This window comes from Pseudophryne corroboree, chromosome 2 (genome assembly GCF_028390025.1).
Source record: "Pseudophryne corroboree isolate aPseCor3 chromosome 2, aPseCor3.hap2, whole genome shotgun sequence".
In the NCBI taxonomy this organism is placed as follows: Eukaryota; Metazoa; Chordata; class Amphibia; order Anura; family Myobatrachidae; genus Pseudophryne; species Pseudophryne corroboree.
The window spans coordinates 601,076,470-601,093,986 of NC_086445.1; positions in this window are offsets into that span (position 1 = coordinate 601,076,470).

Here is a 17,517-nt window from a genome sequence, read left to right on the forward strand (position 1 = left end):
CGAAACAACCTACTGTATATATATATATATATAAAAAGGCGGACGGATGGGGGGGCATAGACTGACAGATAAGAGGGGGCATAGACGGACAGACATGGCCAGACCCTCTAACTATGCAAGGTGCAGGGAATGCAGCATATGACTTGGTGGCTTGGTGGGGCGGGGGAACAAAAGCTATCCCACTGCACCCTCTAAAGTGATTCTGTAGAACAAGCTCCTCCGCCTCCCTCCTCCCTTCCAGTAAATCCCCTGGTGCGGCAGCAGTAAGTAAAAAGAAATCCAAAAAATTAAGAAAACAATGTTTTTCAGAGGGTGCAGTGGGATTGCCTTTGACCTTCTCTCCCACCTCCACCCCCCCCCCCCCCCACCAAGCCGCCGCACCCCGTGGCAGCTGCATCCCCTGCACCCGCTATAGTTACATCACTGTTGGGAGGGGACTTATGCCCTATACAATATTGCCCCTTACAAATTATGCCACACAGTAAAGTGGTACCCAGAAATGCTGGCTACCTACCTGCCCACAGTCACCTGGATTCATTGCAGCATCTTCTCACTGGAAGGTCAGCGGTCCCAGCACTTCAAGATCCTGCTGTTCAGACTTGTGCCTTTCTCAGGAACTAGAGGTCATACTGGACCTCTAGCATCTGTCTGCTCTGAAGTGGTGGCCATCTTGGGAAGAACATTTTCAGCAGTATCACAGCAAGTCTGCTGCATAGACACTGGACGCAGGCACATTGTGCAATTGCATGGCTTGCTTGGCTATGTATGTGGTTTGTGTGCACCTCTGAATCAGGCATAGAAGCTTCTAGCACCAAGTTAATGTGCATTCCCAGAAACTTTTGACTCTTAGGGGCCAATTTCGTAATGTACTGTGGTAATTGCTGTCAATCGTCCTAAAACGTCCCTTTTCATGGGAATGCCACATTATTATAAGGGCTTGTTAACATAATGTAATCCCCACAGATATCCAAGATACTAAGGGCCTGATTCAGGTTTGTTAGCAAAGCCTAATAGCACACAACTAGGCAAAACAATGCTGCACTGCATGTGGGGCAAATGTAACATGCAGAGAGAGACAGTACATTACTAATAGTCCAGTGCTGCATCTTGCTGCTCTGTGTCAGTTCTAGTATCCTCATCAGTGCTCAGTATCACTGCTCATTGTCTTGTGCTGCATTGTGGTGACCAGTATACTACAGTACATTACTAATAGTCCAGTGCAGCATCTTGCTGCTCAGTGTCAGTTCTAGTATCCTCATCAGTGCTCAGTATCACTGCTCATTGTCTTGTGCTGCATTGTGGTGACCAGTATACTACAGTACATTACTAATAGTCCAGTGCAGCATCTTGCTGCTCAGTGTCAGTTCTAGTATCCTCATCAGTGCTCAGTATCACTGCTCATTGTCTTGTGCTGCATTGTGGTGACCAGTATACTATAGTACATTACTAATAGTCCAGTGCAGCATCTTGCTGCTCTGTGTCAGTTCTAGTATCCACAGGGCCGTTTCTAGCCAATTTGGCTCCCAGTGCGAGATTTAAAAATGCGCCCCCCCCCCCCTTTCACATAAGAAAAAATGCGCCCCCCCCCCATAGATATAAAGAGGAAAAGTATGCGGCGCGCGCACTCTCGGCAAGGGGGCGTGACCTCGTCAAAATGGGCGTGGCTTTGTTAAGATGGGTGTGGCCTCATCTGATCTCATCATCACGGCCACCACAGGATAAAAAAAAAAAGTCCTCATTTTACACATTACAGCAGGCAAGTGTCTCCATTTTACACAGCACGGTAGGCAAGTGTCCCCATTTTACACATTGCGGCAGGCACGTGCCCCCATTTTACTCAGTACAACAGGCAAGTGTCCCCATTTTACACATTGCGGCAGGCACGTGCCCCCATTTTACACAGTACAACAGGCAAGTGTCCCCATTTTACACATTGCGGCAGGCACGTGCCCCCATTTTACACAGTACGGCAGGCAAGTGTCCCCATTTTACACATTGCGGCAGGAAAGTGTCCCCATTTTACACATTGCGGCAGGAAAGTGTCCCCATTTTACACATTGCGGTAGGCACGTGCCCCCATTTTACACAGCATGGCAGGCAAGTGACCCCATTTTACACATTGCGGCAGGCAGGTGCCCCCATTTTACACATTCCGGCAGGCAAGTGTTCCCATTTTACACATTACGGCAAGCAAGTGTCCCCATTTTACACAGCATGGCAGGCAAGTGTCCCCATTTTACACATTGCGGCAGGCACGTGCCCCCATTTTACATAGCACAACAGGCAAGTGTCCCCATTTTACACATTCAGGCAGACAAGAGTCCCCATTTTACATATTACGGCAGGCAAGTGTCCCCATTTTACACATTCCGGCAGACAGGTGTCCCCATTTTACACATTCCGGCAGACAGGTGTCCCCATTTTACACATTCTGGCAGACAAGTGTCCCCACTTTACACATTCTGGCAGACAAGTGTCCCCACTTTACACATTCCGGCAGACAGGTGTCCCCATTTTACACAGTACGGCAGGTGGGGGGGGGGGGGGGGAGAGAGAGAGGGAGAGGGGCTGACTTACATTTGAAGCAGCGATGGCCGGCTTGGCTCCCCCTTCTCCCTCCTCCCGAGTGCCCAGCTCGCGGGGTGGGGTTTCGTGGAATGACGCGATTGCGTCGTGACGTCACGACGCAAACGCGTCATTCCGCGAAACCCCGCCCCCCAAGCTGGGCACTCGGGAGGAGAGGGGAGGGGGGTTTGCAAGTGCTCAGGAAGTGCCGCGGCGAGCGCCCCGTGCGGTTGCACGGCTCGCCCGCCGCAAGAAACGGCACTGAGTATCCACATCAGTGCTCAGTATCACTGCTCATTGTCTTGTGCTGCATTGTGGTGACCAGTATACTACAGTACATTACTAAAAGTCCAGTGCTGCATCTTGCTGCTCTGTGTCAGTTCTAGTATCCTCATCAGTGCTCAGTGACCAGTTTACTACAGTACATTACTAAAAGTCCAGTGTCTTGTGCTGCATCTTGCTGCTGTAGGGTGCTGTGGTAGTGTCCTGACACTGTGCATAGGTCATCATCATTCCAGTCACAGTGGTATCTGGTATCTATCTAGTGGTATCTAATTCCAGACATTACTGCCATCTAATTCCAGATATATTACTGGCATATAATTCCACACATTAAAAAATGGAGAACAAAATTTAGAGGGTAAAATAGGGAAAGATCAAGATCCACTTCCACCTCGTGCTGAAGCTGCTGCCACTAGTCATAGCAGAGACGATTCAATGCCATCAACGTCGTCTGCCAAGGTCGATGCCCAATGTCATAATAGAGAGCATGTAAAATCCAAAAAACAAAAGTTCACTAAAATGACCCCAAAATCTAAATTAAAAGCGTCTGAGTAGAAGCGTAAACTTGCCAATATGCCATTTACGACACGGAGTGGCAAGGAACGGCTGAGGACCTGGCCTATGTTCATGGCTAGGGGTTCAGCTTCACATGAGGATGGAAGCACTCATCCTCCCGCTACAAAAATGAAAAGAGTTAAGATGGCAAAATCACAGCAAAGAACTGTGCATTCTTCTAAATCACAAATCCCCAAGGAGAGTCCAATTGTGTCGGTTGCGATGCCTGACCTTCCCAACACTGGACGGGAAGAGCTTGCGCCTTCCACCATTTGCACGCCCCCTGCAAGTGCTGGAAGGAGCACCCGCAGTCCAGTTCCTGATATTCAAATTGAAGATGTCACTGTTGAAGTACACCAGGATGAGGATATGGGTGTTGCTGGCGCTGAGGAGGAAATTGACAAGGAGGATTCTGATGGTGAGGTGGTTTGTTTAAGTCAGGCACCCGGGGAGACACCTGTTGTCCTTGGGATGATTAAGGCCATTGACATGCCTGGTCAAAATACAAAAAAAAATCACCTCTTCGGTGTGGAATTATTTCAACAGAAATGCAGACAACAGGTGTCAAGCCATGTGTTGCCTTTGTCAAGCTGTAATAAGTAGGGGTAAGGACGTTAACCACCTAGGAACATCCTCCCTTATACGTCACCTGGAGCGCATTCCTCAGAAGTCATTGACAAGTTCAAAAACTTTGGGTGACAGCGGAAGCAGGTCACTGACAACTAAATCCCTTCTTCCTCTTGTACCCAAGCTCCTGCAAACCACCCCACCAACTCCCTCAATTTCAATTTCCTCTTTAGACAGGAATGCCAATAGTCCTGCAGGCCATGTCACTGGCAAGTCTGACGAGTCCTCTCCTAACTGGGATTCCTCCGTTGGATCCTTGAGTGGAACGCCTACTGCTGCTGGCGCTGCTGTTGTTGCTGCTGGGAGTCGATCGTCATCCCAGAGAGGAAGTCGGAAGACCACTTGTACTACTTCCAGTAAGCAATTGACTGTCCAACAGTCCTTTGCGAGGAAGATGAAATATCACAGCAGTCATCCTTTTGCAAAGCGGATAACTCAGGCCTTGACAACTATGTTGGTGTTAGACATGCGTCCGGTATCCGCCGTTAGTACACAGGGACTTAGAGAATTGCTTGAGGTAGTTTGTCCCCGGTACCAAATCCCATCTAGGTTCCACTTCTCTAGGCAGGCGATACCGAGAATGTACACAGACGTCAGAAAAAGAGTCACCTACCCTTAAAAATGCAGTTGTACCCACTGTCCACTTAACCTCGGACATGTGGACAAGTGGAGCAGGGCAGACTAAGGACTATATGACTGTGACAGCCCACTGGGTAGATGTATTGCCTCCCGCAGCAACAACAGCAGCAGCGGCACCAGTAGCAGCATCTCGCAAATGCCAACTCGTTCCTAGGCAGGCTACGCTTTGTATCAACGCTTTCCATAAGATGCACACAGCTGACAACCTCTTACGGAAACTGAGGAACATCATCGCAGATTGGCTTATCCCAATTGGACTCTCCTGGGGATTTGTGACATCAGACAACGCCACCAATATTGTGCGTGCATTACATGTGGGAAAATTCCAGCACGTCCTATGTTTTGCACATATAATGAATTATTTGGTGGTGCATAATTTTTTTTAAAATGACAGGGGCGTGCAAGAGATGCTGTCGGTGGCCTGAAGAATTGCGAGCCACTTTCGGCATTCAGCCACCGCGTTCCGAAGACTGGAGCGCTGGCAAACACTCCTGAACATGCCCTGCCATCAGCTGAAGCAAGAGGTGGTAACGAGGTGAAATTCAACCCTCCATATGCTTCAGAGGATGGAGGAGCAGCAAAAGGCCTTTCAAGTCTATACATCTGCCTACGATATAGGCAAAGGAGGGGGAATGCACCTGACTCAAGCGCAGTGGAGAATGATTTCCATGTTGTGCAAGGTTCTCCAACCCTTTGAACTTGCCACACGTGAAGTCAGTTCAGACACTGCCAGCCTGAGTCAGGTCATTCCCCTCATCAGGCTTTTGCAGAAGAAGCTGGAGACATTGAAGGAGGAGCTAAAACAGAGCGATTCCGCTAGGCATGTGGGACTTGTGGATGGAGCCCTTAATTCGCTTAACCAGGATTCACGGGTGGTCAATCTGTTGAAATCAGAGCACTACATTTTGGCCACCGTGCTCGATCCTAGATTTAAAACCTACGTTGTATCTCTCTTTCCGGCAGACACAAGTCTGCAGATGTTCAAAGACCTGCTGGTGAGAAAATTGTCAAGTCAAGCGGAACGTGACCCGTCAACATCTCCTCCTTCACATTCTCCCACAACTGGGGGTGCGAGGAAAAGGCTAAGAATTCCGAGCCCACCCGCTGGCGGTGATGCAGGGCAGTCTGGAGCGAGTGCTGACATCTGGTCCGGACTGAAGGACCTGCCAACGATTACTGACATGTTGTCTACTGTCACTTCATATGATTCTCTCACCATTGAAAGAATGATGGAGGATTATATGAGTGACCGCATCCAAGTAGGCACGTCAGACAGTCCGTACGTATACTGGCAGGAAAAAGAGGCAATTTGGAGGCCCTTGCACAAACTGGCTTTATTCTACCTAAGTTGCCCTCCCTCCAGTGTGTACTCCGAAAGAGTGTTTAGTGCAGCCGCCCACCTTGTCAGCAATCGGCGTACGAGGTTACTTCCAGAAAATGTGGAGAAGATGATGTTCATCAAAATGAATTATAATCAATTCCTCCGTGGAGACATTCACCAGCAGCAATTGCCTCCACAAAGTACACAGGGACCTGAGATGGTGGATTCCAGTGGGGACGAATTAATAATCTGTGAGGAGGGGGATGTACACAGTGAAAGGGGTGAGGAATCGGAGGATGATGATGAGGTGGACATCTTGCCTCTGTAGAGCCAGTTTGTGCAAGGAGAGATTGATTGCTTCTTTTTTTGGTGGGGGCCCAAACCAACGAGTCATTTCAGTTACAGTCGTGTGGCAGACCCTGTCGCTGAAATGATGGGTTAGTTAAAGTGTGCATGTCCTGTTTATACAACATAAGGGTGGGTGGGAGGGCCCAAGGACAATTCCATCTTGCACCTCTTTTTTCTTTCATTTTTCTTTGCATCATGTGCTGTTTGGGGACAATTTTTTTGAAGTGCTATCCTGCCTGACACTGCAGTGCCACTCCTAGATGGGCCAGGTCTTTGTGTCGGCCACTTGTGTCGCTTAGCTTAGTCACACAGCGACCTTGGTGCGCCTCTTTTTTTCTTTGCATCATGTGCTGTTTGGGGACTATTTTTTTTAAGTGCCATCATGCCTGACACTGCAGTGCCACTCCTAGATGGGCCAGGTGTTTGTGTCGGCCACTTGTGTCGCTTAGCTTAGCCATCCAGCGACCTCGGTGCAAATTTTAGGACTAAAAATAATATTGTGAGGTGTGAGGTGTTCAGAATAGACTGGAAATTACTGGAAATTATGGTTATTGAGGTTAATAATACTATGGGATCAAAATGACCCCCAAATTCTATGATTTAAGCAGTTTTTTAGGGTTTTTTGAAAAAAACACCCGAATCCAAAACACACCCGAATCCGACAAAACTTTTTCGGTGAGGTTTTGCCAAAACGCGTCCGAATCCAAAACACGGCCGCGGAACCGAATCCAAAACCAAAACACAAAACCCGAAAAATGTCCGGTGCACATCACTAGTATATATAGAGGCACACCAATGCTCTTACAGAGAGACCAAATTCTTTTCTTTGAATACATATTATAATCTTGTGGTGAATTATATTACAAGAACCATTTCAGTTCAAAACTGCCATTTAAACCCCTTGGTTGGAGCGTTTTCAATTCGTGTATCCACCACATTTCCTTCTTGGCTAATGCTGGAGCTACATCATTTCTTCTCCAATTCCCTTTTATATGGTCAATAATTTTAAAACTTTCAATATTGTCTGTGGAGCAATTGTGTGCCTCTTTACAATGTGCAGATGAGCAGTGATTCTCTACACCTTTCTTAATGTTTTTAAGATGTTCTCCCATTCTAATTTTAAATGGGCGACTAGTTCTCTCCACATATTGTTGCTGACATTTACATTGTAACAGATATACTACGTTACTGCTACCACAAGTCAAAAAATGTTCAATCTTATATTCCTTCTTGGTGCTGTTAGAGGTAAACGAGTCTATTTTGTTACCTTCTTTACTTTTAACCCCTCGACACCCCACAAATAACCCACATCGATAAAAACCTTTCGATTTTATTCTGGTGGTCATCGTGGGTTTGGGGGCAATAGCACTCCTTACTAACCGAGTTTTCAAATTTGGTGCACGCTTATATATTACTTGTGGATTGTCAGGTAATATTTTCTCTAAAATGGGATCTGTTTTCAAAATTCGCCAGTGTTTCCTTAATATGGTTTCAACCCTCTTATATTCGCTGTTATATGTGGTTACAAAAGGGATGGTATACTTGTTATCTTTCCTTTGGTTCGACCTATTCAACAACATATCTCTATCCACTATTTCTACTTCACTCAAAACCCGCTCCAAATTACTTTGTTTATAACCCTGATTCAAAAATTGTTTTTTCATTGTAAGTAATATATAAGCGTGCACCAAATTTGAAAACTCTGTTAGTAAGGAGTGCTATTGCCCCCAAACCCACGATGACCACCAGAATAAAATCGAAAGGTTTTTATCGATGTGGGTTATGTGTGGGGTGTCGAGGGGTTAAAAGTAAAGGTAACAAAATAAACTCGTTTACCTCTAACAGCACCAAGAAGGAATATAAGATTGAACATTTTTTGACTTGTGGTAGCAGTAACGTAGTATATCTGTTACAATGTAAATGTCAGCAACAAAGGCCCTCATTCCGAGTTGTTCGCTCTGTATTTTTCATCGCATCGCAGTGAAAATCCGCTTAGTACGCATGCGCAATGTTCGCACTGCGACTGCGCCAAGTAACTTTACTATGAAGAAAGTATTTTTACTCACGGCTTTTTCTTCGCTCCGGCGATCGTAATGTGATTGACAGGAAATGGGTGTTACTGGGCGGAAACACGGCGTTTCAGGGGTGTGTGGCTGAAAACGCTACCGTTTCCGGAAAAAACGCAGGAGTGGCCGGAGAAACGGTGGGAGTGCCTGGGCGAACGCTGGGTGTGTTTGTGACGTCAACCAGGAACGACAAGCACTGAAATGATCGCACAGGCAGAGTAAGTCTGGAGCTACTCTGAAACTGCTAAGTAGTTAGTAATCGCATTATTGCGAATACATCGGTCGCAATTTTAAGAAGCTAAGATTCACTCCCAGTAGGCGGCGGCTTAGCGTGTGTAACTCTGCTAAATTCGCCTTGCGACCGATCAACTCGGAATGAGGGCCAATATGTGGGGAGAACTAGTCGGCCATTTAAAATTAGAATGGGAGAACACCTTAAAAACATTAAGAAAGGTGTAGAGAATCACTGCTTATCTGCACATTGTAAAGAGGCACACAATTGCTCCACAGACAGTATTGAAAGTTTTAAAATTATTGACCATATAAAAGGGAATTGGAGAAGAAATGATGTAGCTCCATCATTAGCCAAGAAGGAAATGTGGTGGATACACGAATTGAAAACGCTCCAACCAAGGGGTTTAAATGGCAGTTTTGAACTGAAATGGTTCTTGTAATATAATTCACCACAAGATTATAATATGTATTCAAAGAAAAAAAATTGGTCTCTCTATATATACCCTTTTGGGAAAAGGTGTTTTTTTATTATATGGATTGATTAATGCTAATTGGTAAATATTTGCCGGTTTCAAGTTATGTATCTTCAATAGAACCCTGGATTATGGATGGATGTACCCAGGAGCGAGAGTAGGAAATACTTTGTAAGTAGTATAAAGGGAGTGACCAGACCATGCCCACCTGTGCCTTGACAAAGACCCAATTAGGGTAGAAACGCGTCGGCGGCAGCAGGTGGACGTGGTCACTATCTGTAAAACAGCAGAGAGCATTCAGGGACGGGAGGAGAGCAGAGCGGTGGGATGCGCATGCAGCGCTGGGAGGTTCACAGCCGGAGGACAGCCAGCGGAGGGAACGGCAGTGTACACGGGTAACGCATTTCCCGATTAGAAAGCCCCCGCTAAAAAGATCGGCGTCCTGCGGATTTGGTGAGCTCCCACCTGGGAACATCCATCTATGCCAGACCTAACTGCTAACCAAATGTAACTGAAATTGCTACATATAAGAAAAGAGGAGAACTTTTCCATCAGCAAACTTTTTAAGAGTGTGAACTATTTAACAGTGGACCTTCTTAATAAAATGTGTGTTCTTTTACACTTGTACTGGAAAATCCTTTATTGAAGTGGATATACAAATAGACTGCTTCTTTTATGATGAGTGTGGTATGCTCCGGAGATGGGGTATAAAAGCAACATTGTGAAGTGCTTTAAGAACTAGGTTCATTACTGAAGTGGACAGAGTATGTGGACTATTTCTATATATTCCCCGTGAGACGTGGTGTAGAAGCAGCGCTGTGAAGCACTTTATTGTTTGTTTTAGATAAGAGTTACCCAATAGAAGCCAGGGACGTGCAGTCAGGGGAGGCAGTGCCTCCCCTGTCATTACTGAGTGAAACAATACAAGGAAGATACTTATGACACATATACTGTGTCATAAGTATCTTCGTTATATTTTTGTATTCATTTGTAGACATTTAAATCGTTTTGGAGGCACTGATAACAGTGCTTCCCGTTGTCAATGGAAATGGGGATAATGCGGGGGGCGGGGCCAAGCACTGGGCTCTAAAAGCCCATTGATAAAGGACGTGAAAGCTGCACTAGAATAAGTGCCTCGTTGAGAGGGGCACATGTGATTGGACAGCGGATCCAGGGCTGGATCCGCTGGTCCAATCACACAGACGCTGCGGTATGAGCGCTCACCTCCCGTCATGTAAGGTCCCGTCGCTATAAGCTCCTCGGTGATGTGATGCGGGCGCTTCCGCCCCCCCTCCTGTGTCACACTCTCCCTGCGCCGGACTGAAGCGTAAGTGATGCCTCCTGTGTCACACTCTCCGTGCGCCGGACAGAGGCCGTGATGTGATGCGGGCGCTTCCGCCACCCCCCCCCCTCCTGTGTCACATTCTCCCATGCGCCGGACCGAGGCCGTGATGTGATGCGGGCGCTTCCACCCCCCCTCCTCCTGAGGCACGCTCTCCCTGCGCCGGACTGATGCCTAAGTGAAGGAGCAGCTGGAGGCCGTGATGTCCCCCCCTTCTGTGTCACACATCATCCCTGCGCCGGGCAGATGCTAAAGAAAAGGAACAGCTGGAGGCCGGCTGCACCTTCATCCAGGTCAGTGTCCGTCTACCCCCCCCCCCCCCCCCACTCTGTATTTCTGTTGTTCTGATTCTTTCTCTATTTTTCTGTTTCCCTCTCTGTCGGTCTCTTAAGGTGGGTACACACTGGCCGATATATCGCGGTTCCGTCAGCCAGTGTGTACGGGCGATATGTCTGTGAACTCCGTCGTTCACAGACATATCGCGTCAGCCCTGCAGCACAGCCGACGGACAATAAATCTACAGAAATATTGGCGCGTCGCTGTGTGTGTACGGGCGACCAGCTGGCCGCCCGTACACATGCTGCGGCAGCCGGCGGTGATTGACAGCCGAACTAGGCGGGCGTGTGTACACACCCGCCCAGTTTATGACGTCAGTCCCCGCCGGATTGGGCAGTGTGTATGCACAGCACACTGCCCAATCCGTCCATAGATATATCTGCCGATCAATTGATCGGCAGATATATCTATCAGTGTGTACCCACCTTATCACCTGCTTAGTCTTTCTCTCAGTGTCACTTGGTGTGTGTTCTCTCTCTCTCTCTTTTTTTTTCTCTCTCTCTCTTCCCTACAGGTACCCCTATTGGATTCAAGTGGACGTGATTCTCGGCGTAGGATGTAGGTAAGTAATCTCTCTCTCTCTTTCTCTCATTTTTACAGGTACCCCTAATTGGATTCTACTGGACAAGTGGACGTGATTCTCGGCGTGGGATGTAGGTAAGTAATCTCTCTCATTTTTACAGGTACCGCTAATTGGATTCTACTGGACAAGTGGACGTGATTCTCGGTGTTGGATGTAGGTAAGTATGTGTGAGTGCGTAAGTGTATTTTAATAAATGTTTACTTTCACAGTGTGTGTGTTGTGTTTTTATTTGGGTATTTTTGTTGTTGTAGAACTACAGGTACCAGCGGGCCCGTTATTTTCCCGCATGCTGGTACTTGTGGTTCTCCAAGTATCAGCAAGCGGGGCAGGCTTGCTGGGCCTTGTAGTTCCACAACAAAAAACAATATCTTTTTTTAAAACACTTATGGCTATCAGCCCGGCACCCACCGCCCAGGGGTGCTGGGGACAGCCCCGGGCTTCACCCCTGGCCCTTGGGTGCCTGGAGGGGGGGACCCCTTGATTTAAGGGGTCACACTCCTCCAGGGAACCCCGGCCAGAGGTGACTAGTTGGGGGGGTAATGCCAATATAAAAGTGTTCCCCGGCTGTGGCATTATCGCCCTGGCTAGTGGAGCCCGGTGCTGGTTTTAAAAATACGGGGGACCCCTACATCTTTTGTCCCCCATATTTTTGGAACCAGGACCGGACTAACAGCCCGGTGCTGGTTGTCTAAATACGGGGAACCCCTGTCCAATTTTCTTCCCAGTATTTAAACAACCAGGACCGGCTCAAAGAGCCCGAGGCTGGTTATACTTAGATGGGGGGATCCCACGCATTTCTTTTTTTAAATTTTAACACATTCACAGCCTTTTCCACAGATTCGCATGCACAGATCTCACTGATCCATGCATGACTATCACAACACGCCAGCAAAAAGCAGGTCTATTTGAAAGCTCCATTTTTTTTATGAATTCCATGCTTCCCCTGCAGTGTTTGGCTATTGTCGGCAGTGATTGAGAATACAAATCCTTAGTAAATTACCGAGTTCTATTAAATAACAGCCATGTTTGACCGATGGTCTATTGATTCGTATTTGTGTGGTCGGCAGTGTATCTCAAGTCAATACGAATAGCCGAGAATTGTGTTTATTAAATTCCCAAAATCACACTTAGAAAAAAAAAGCCAACTCGAATGAAATCGGGACCTTAGTAAATATACCGGGGTGAGTCCAGTCTGGCCAGAGGGGGAGCGGGGCCACGATCCCATGCTTCTCCCCTCTTCTCTCACTCTCTCTCTCTTCCGACCCCGGATTCCTGTTCAGGCTGCTTTTGTCACCGCCGAGCCCCGCAGTTCTAGGCCCAGGCAGGTCCATGTAAGTAAATACCAATATAATTATCATTCACTGTCTGTTCCCATCACCCTTTACTTCTCTCTTTTACACTCTCACCCGCTGCTACTGCTGTTACCCTTTTCCTGGCATCTCCCTGTCACCCACTACAGCCACCGTTTCTCCGGCGTCACCTACTGCTGCCACCCTCTCCCTGGCATCACCCTCCCCGTCACCTTCTCCTTGGCATCACCCACTGCTGTCACCCTCTCCCTGGTGACTCTCTCCCTGGCATCATGCTCTTCCTGGTGTCACGCTTTTCCTGTCACCCTCTCCCTGGCGTCACCCACTCCCTGTCACCCACTGCTGTCACCCTCTCTCTGGCGTCACCCTCTCCCTGTCACCCACTGCTGGTTATTTTGTTGTCCAGGACTTCCATAAACTTAATAGCGCCGCATCCACGGTGCTGTTAAGTTAATGGAAGCCCTGGATAACAAAATTGCATTCATGTCCTCCTTCCACTCCCTTCCCAGTCCCAAACACTAATTTTTATTTATTTTTCTATAAAAATGTACAATATATCACAAGTATAATGAGCAGGCAGGCAGCGGGCATTGGCGGCAGTGGCGGCATCGGACTGAGATGCAAATTAGTGGCAGAGGGCTGGGTCAGTTGATGGTGGGCGAGTTTGTAGGCCATTGATGGTGGCAGTGGGCATCGGCTCAGGGGCAGTAGCGGGCAGTGGCTCGGCGGCGGTAGGGGTCATCGGCAGGATTCGGCGGACATTATGGCTGCAGTGCCTCACCAACCACTGACCTCACCGCACGCCACTGATAGAAGCCTATGGGCTTCTTTTGTTTTCCAGAAGTTCATCTATCTCAAAGTACAGCTCTTGAAGCGAGAGATGTCCTTTATGATTTTAATCTCATTTCTAGGTGCATACTGGCGTTATTAATGCCGGTATGTACCCGATAAGTGGTGTGATGTATCACATTGTAGATGCAATGCATAATGCATCCCACCTTAAATCACTGCAGCAGGAAATGTACATTACAATAGAACTGAAGATGAGTGGTTTGGTTCCTCACAAATGCTAAGTTCAAATAAATTACTTAAATTGGGATTCATAAACTAAAATTTGGAAAACAGCCATGACTAAATCATTTCTCCATTAAAAGTTACCAATCACAAAAGAACAACCACAATAACGTTGACCTCAACCTTTAAAAGGTAGTACTGTATGTAGCCAGATAAACTCTTCTTGGTTCTATAATAGAATAAACAACTCTCATGACTTGTCTCTCAGATTTCCAATTATTCTTTTTCACTGATATAGCACATCACTGAGTCAGTTAGGGGTAATGTACTGACGCTGATAATGACACCCTTCATTGACACTAAATCACTTGGATTTTTTTTACTCTAACTCATGAATTTCAGTTTGCAGATCCATTGGGCTGCATATTACATTATATGATTATCAAGCGACTGCATTGGCGGCATCACACATAATTGAATAGAACCAAAGTAAGATTATAGGGGTCTATGTACCAAGCCTTGGAGAGAGATAAAGTAGAGAGAGATATAGTACCAGTCAATCAGCTCCTAACTGCCATATTAGAGGCTGTGTTTGAAAAATGACAGAAGCTGATTGGCTGGTACTTTATCTCCATCTACTTAATCTCTCTCCAAGATTAGTAGTACATAGACCCCATAGTTTACACCAGTGGCTGTAGATCATGTTTTCCAAGTCACCTGTGGATGTTTAAACTGTGACATTTGCTAATACACCTGTGCCCAGCTAAGTGACCTGGAAAGCGTGAACTGGGGACTGGGGTTGCGAATCACTACTTTAGTTTATACCAACAACATTTTTCACTCAAATGGAAATAGAAGTTTAATTCTAGCTAGTATCTTCTAGACGGTGCTAGATAAATAAGTAGAATCTGATTGGTTGCTATAGGCAAATCTCCACTTCTAAAAACCCTCACTTTAGTAAATATACCCCCAGGAATCTCGGGACCCTGTACAAGACTCCCCTTATATATCTTGCATGAGATGCATAATTACAATGAGCAAATGTACTCGTGTCCAACTCTAAGCAAACCACTGTAAGCCGGTGGGTTTTTGAAACTGCAGTTGTAACTAGAGATGAGCGCCGGAAATTTTTCGGGTTTTGTGTTTTGGTTTTGGGTTCGGTTCCGCGGCCGTGTTTTGGGTTCGACCGCGTTTTGGCAAAACCTCACCGAATTTTTTTTGTCGGATTCGGGTGTGTTTTGGATTCGGGTGTTTTTTTCAAAAAACACTAAAAAACAGCTTAAATCATAGAATTTGGGGGTCATTTTGATCCCAAAGTATTATTAACCTCAAAAACCATAATTTACACTCATTTTCAGTCTATTCTGAATACCTCACACCTCACAATATTATTTTTAGTCCTAAAATTTGCACCTAGGTCGCTGTATGACTAAGCTAAGCGACCCTAGTGGCCGACACAAACACCGGGCCCATCTAGAAGTGTCACTGCAGTGTCACGCAGGATGTCCCTTCCAAAAAACCCTCCCCAAACAGCACATGACGCAAAGAAAAAAAGAGGCGCAATGAGGTAGCTGTGTGAGTAAGATAAGCGACCCTAGTGGCCGACACAAACACCGGGCCCATCTAGGAGTGTCACTGCAGTGTCACGCAGGATGTCCCTTCCAAAAAACCCTCCCCAAACAGCACATGACGCAAAGAAAAAAAGAGGCACAATGAGGTAGCTGTGTGAGTAAGATAAGCGACCCTAGTGGCCGACACAAACACCGGGCCCATCTAGGAGTGTCACTGCAGTGTCACGCAGGATGTCCCTTCCAAAAAACCCTCCCCAAACAGCACATGACGCAAAGAAAAAAAGAGGCGCAATGAGGTAGCTGTGTGAGTAAGATAAGCGACCCTAGTGGCCGACACAAACACCTGGCCCATCTAGGAGTGGCACTGCAGTGTCACGCAGGATGTCCCTTCCAAAAAACCCTCCCCAAACAGCACATGACGCAAAGAAAAAAAGAGGCGCAATGAGGTAGCTGTGTGAGTAAGATAAGCGACCCTAGTGGCCGACACAAACACCGGGCCCATCTAGGAGTGGCACTGCAGTGTCACGCAGGATGTCCCTTCCAAAAAACCCTTCCCAAACAGCACATGACGCAAAGAAAAATTAAAGAAAAAAGAGGTGCAAGATGGAATTGTCCTTGGGCCCTCCCACCCACCCTTATGTTGTATAAACAGGACATGCACACTTTAACCAACCCATCATTTCAGTGACAGGGTCTGCCACACGACTGTGACTGAAATGACGGGTTGGTTTGGACCCCCACCAAAAAAGAAGCAATTAATCTCTCCTTGCACAAACTGGCTCTACAGAGGCAAGATGTCCACCTCATCATCATCCTCCGATATATCACCGTGTACATCCCCCTCCTCACAGATTATCAATTCGTCCCCACTGGAATCCACCATCTCAGCTCCCTGTGTACTTTATGGAGGCAATTGCTGCTGGTCAATGTCTCCACGGAGGAATTGATTATAATTCATTTTAATGAACATCATCTTCTCCACATTTTCTGGATGTAACCTCGTACGCCGATTGCTGACAAGGTGAGCGGCGGCACTAAACACTCTTTCGGAGTACACACTTGTGGGAGGGCAACTTAGGTAGAATAAAGCCAGTTTGTGCAAGGGCCTCCAAATTGCCTCTTTTTCCTGCCAGTATAAGTACGGACTGTGTGACGTGCCTACTTGGATGCGGTCACTCATATAATCCTACACCATTCTTTCAATGGTGAGAGAATCATATGCAGTGACAGTAGACGACATGTCCGTAATCGTTGTCAGGTCCTTCAGTCCGGACCAGATGTCAGCATCAGCAGTCGCTCCAGACTGCCCTGCATCACCGCCAGCGGGTGGGCTCGGAATTCTGAGCCTTTTCCTCGCACCCCCAGTTGCGGGAGAATGTGAAGGAGGAGATGTTGACAGGTCGCGTTCCGCTTGACTTGACAATTTTCTCACCAGCAGGTCTTTCAACCCCAGCAGACTTGTGTCTGCCGGAAAGAGAGATCCAAGGTAGGCTTTAAATCTAGGATCGAGCACGGTGGCCAAAATGTAGTGCTCTGATTTCAACAGATTGACCACCCGTGAATCCTTGTTAAGCGAATTAAGGGCTCCATCCACAAGTCCCACATGCCTAGCGGAATCGCTCCGTGTTAGCTCCTCCTTCAATGTCTCCAGCTTCTTCTGCAAAAGCCTGATGAGGGGAATGACCTGACTCAGGCTGGCAGTGTCTGAACTGACTTCACGTGTGGCAAGTTCAAAGGGCATCAGAACCTTGCACAACGTTGAAATCATTCTCCACTGCACTTGAGACAGGTGCATTCCACCTCCTATATCGTGCTCAATTGTATAGGCTTGAATGGCCTTTTGCTGCTCCTCCAACCTCTGAAGCATATAGAGGGTTGAATTCCACCTCGTTACCACTTCTTGCTTCAGATGATGGCAGGGCAGGTTCAGTAGTTTTTGGTGGTGCTCCAGTCTTCTGTACGTGGTGCCTGTACGCCGAAAGTGTCCCGCAATTCTTCTGGCCACCGACAGCATCTCTTGCACGCCCCTGTCGTTTTTTAAAAAATTCTGCACCACCAAATTCAAGGTATGTGCAAAACATGGGACGTGCTGGAATTTGCCCATATTTAATGCACACACAATATTGCTGGTGTTGTCCGATGCCACAAATCCACAGGAGAGTCCAATTGGGGTAAGCCATTCCGCGATGATCTTCCTCAGTTGCCGTAAGAGGTTTTCAGCTGTGTGCGTATTCTGGAAAGCGGTGATACA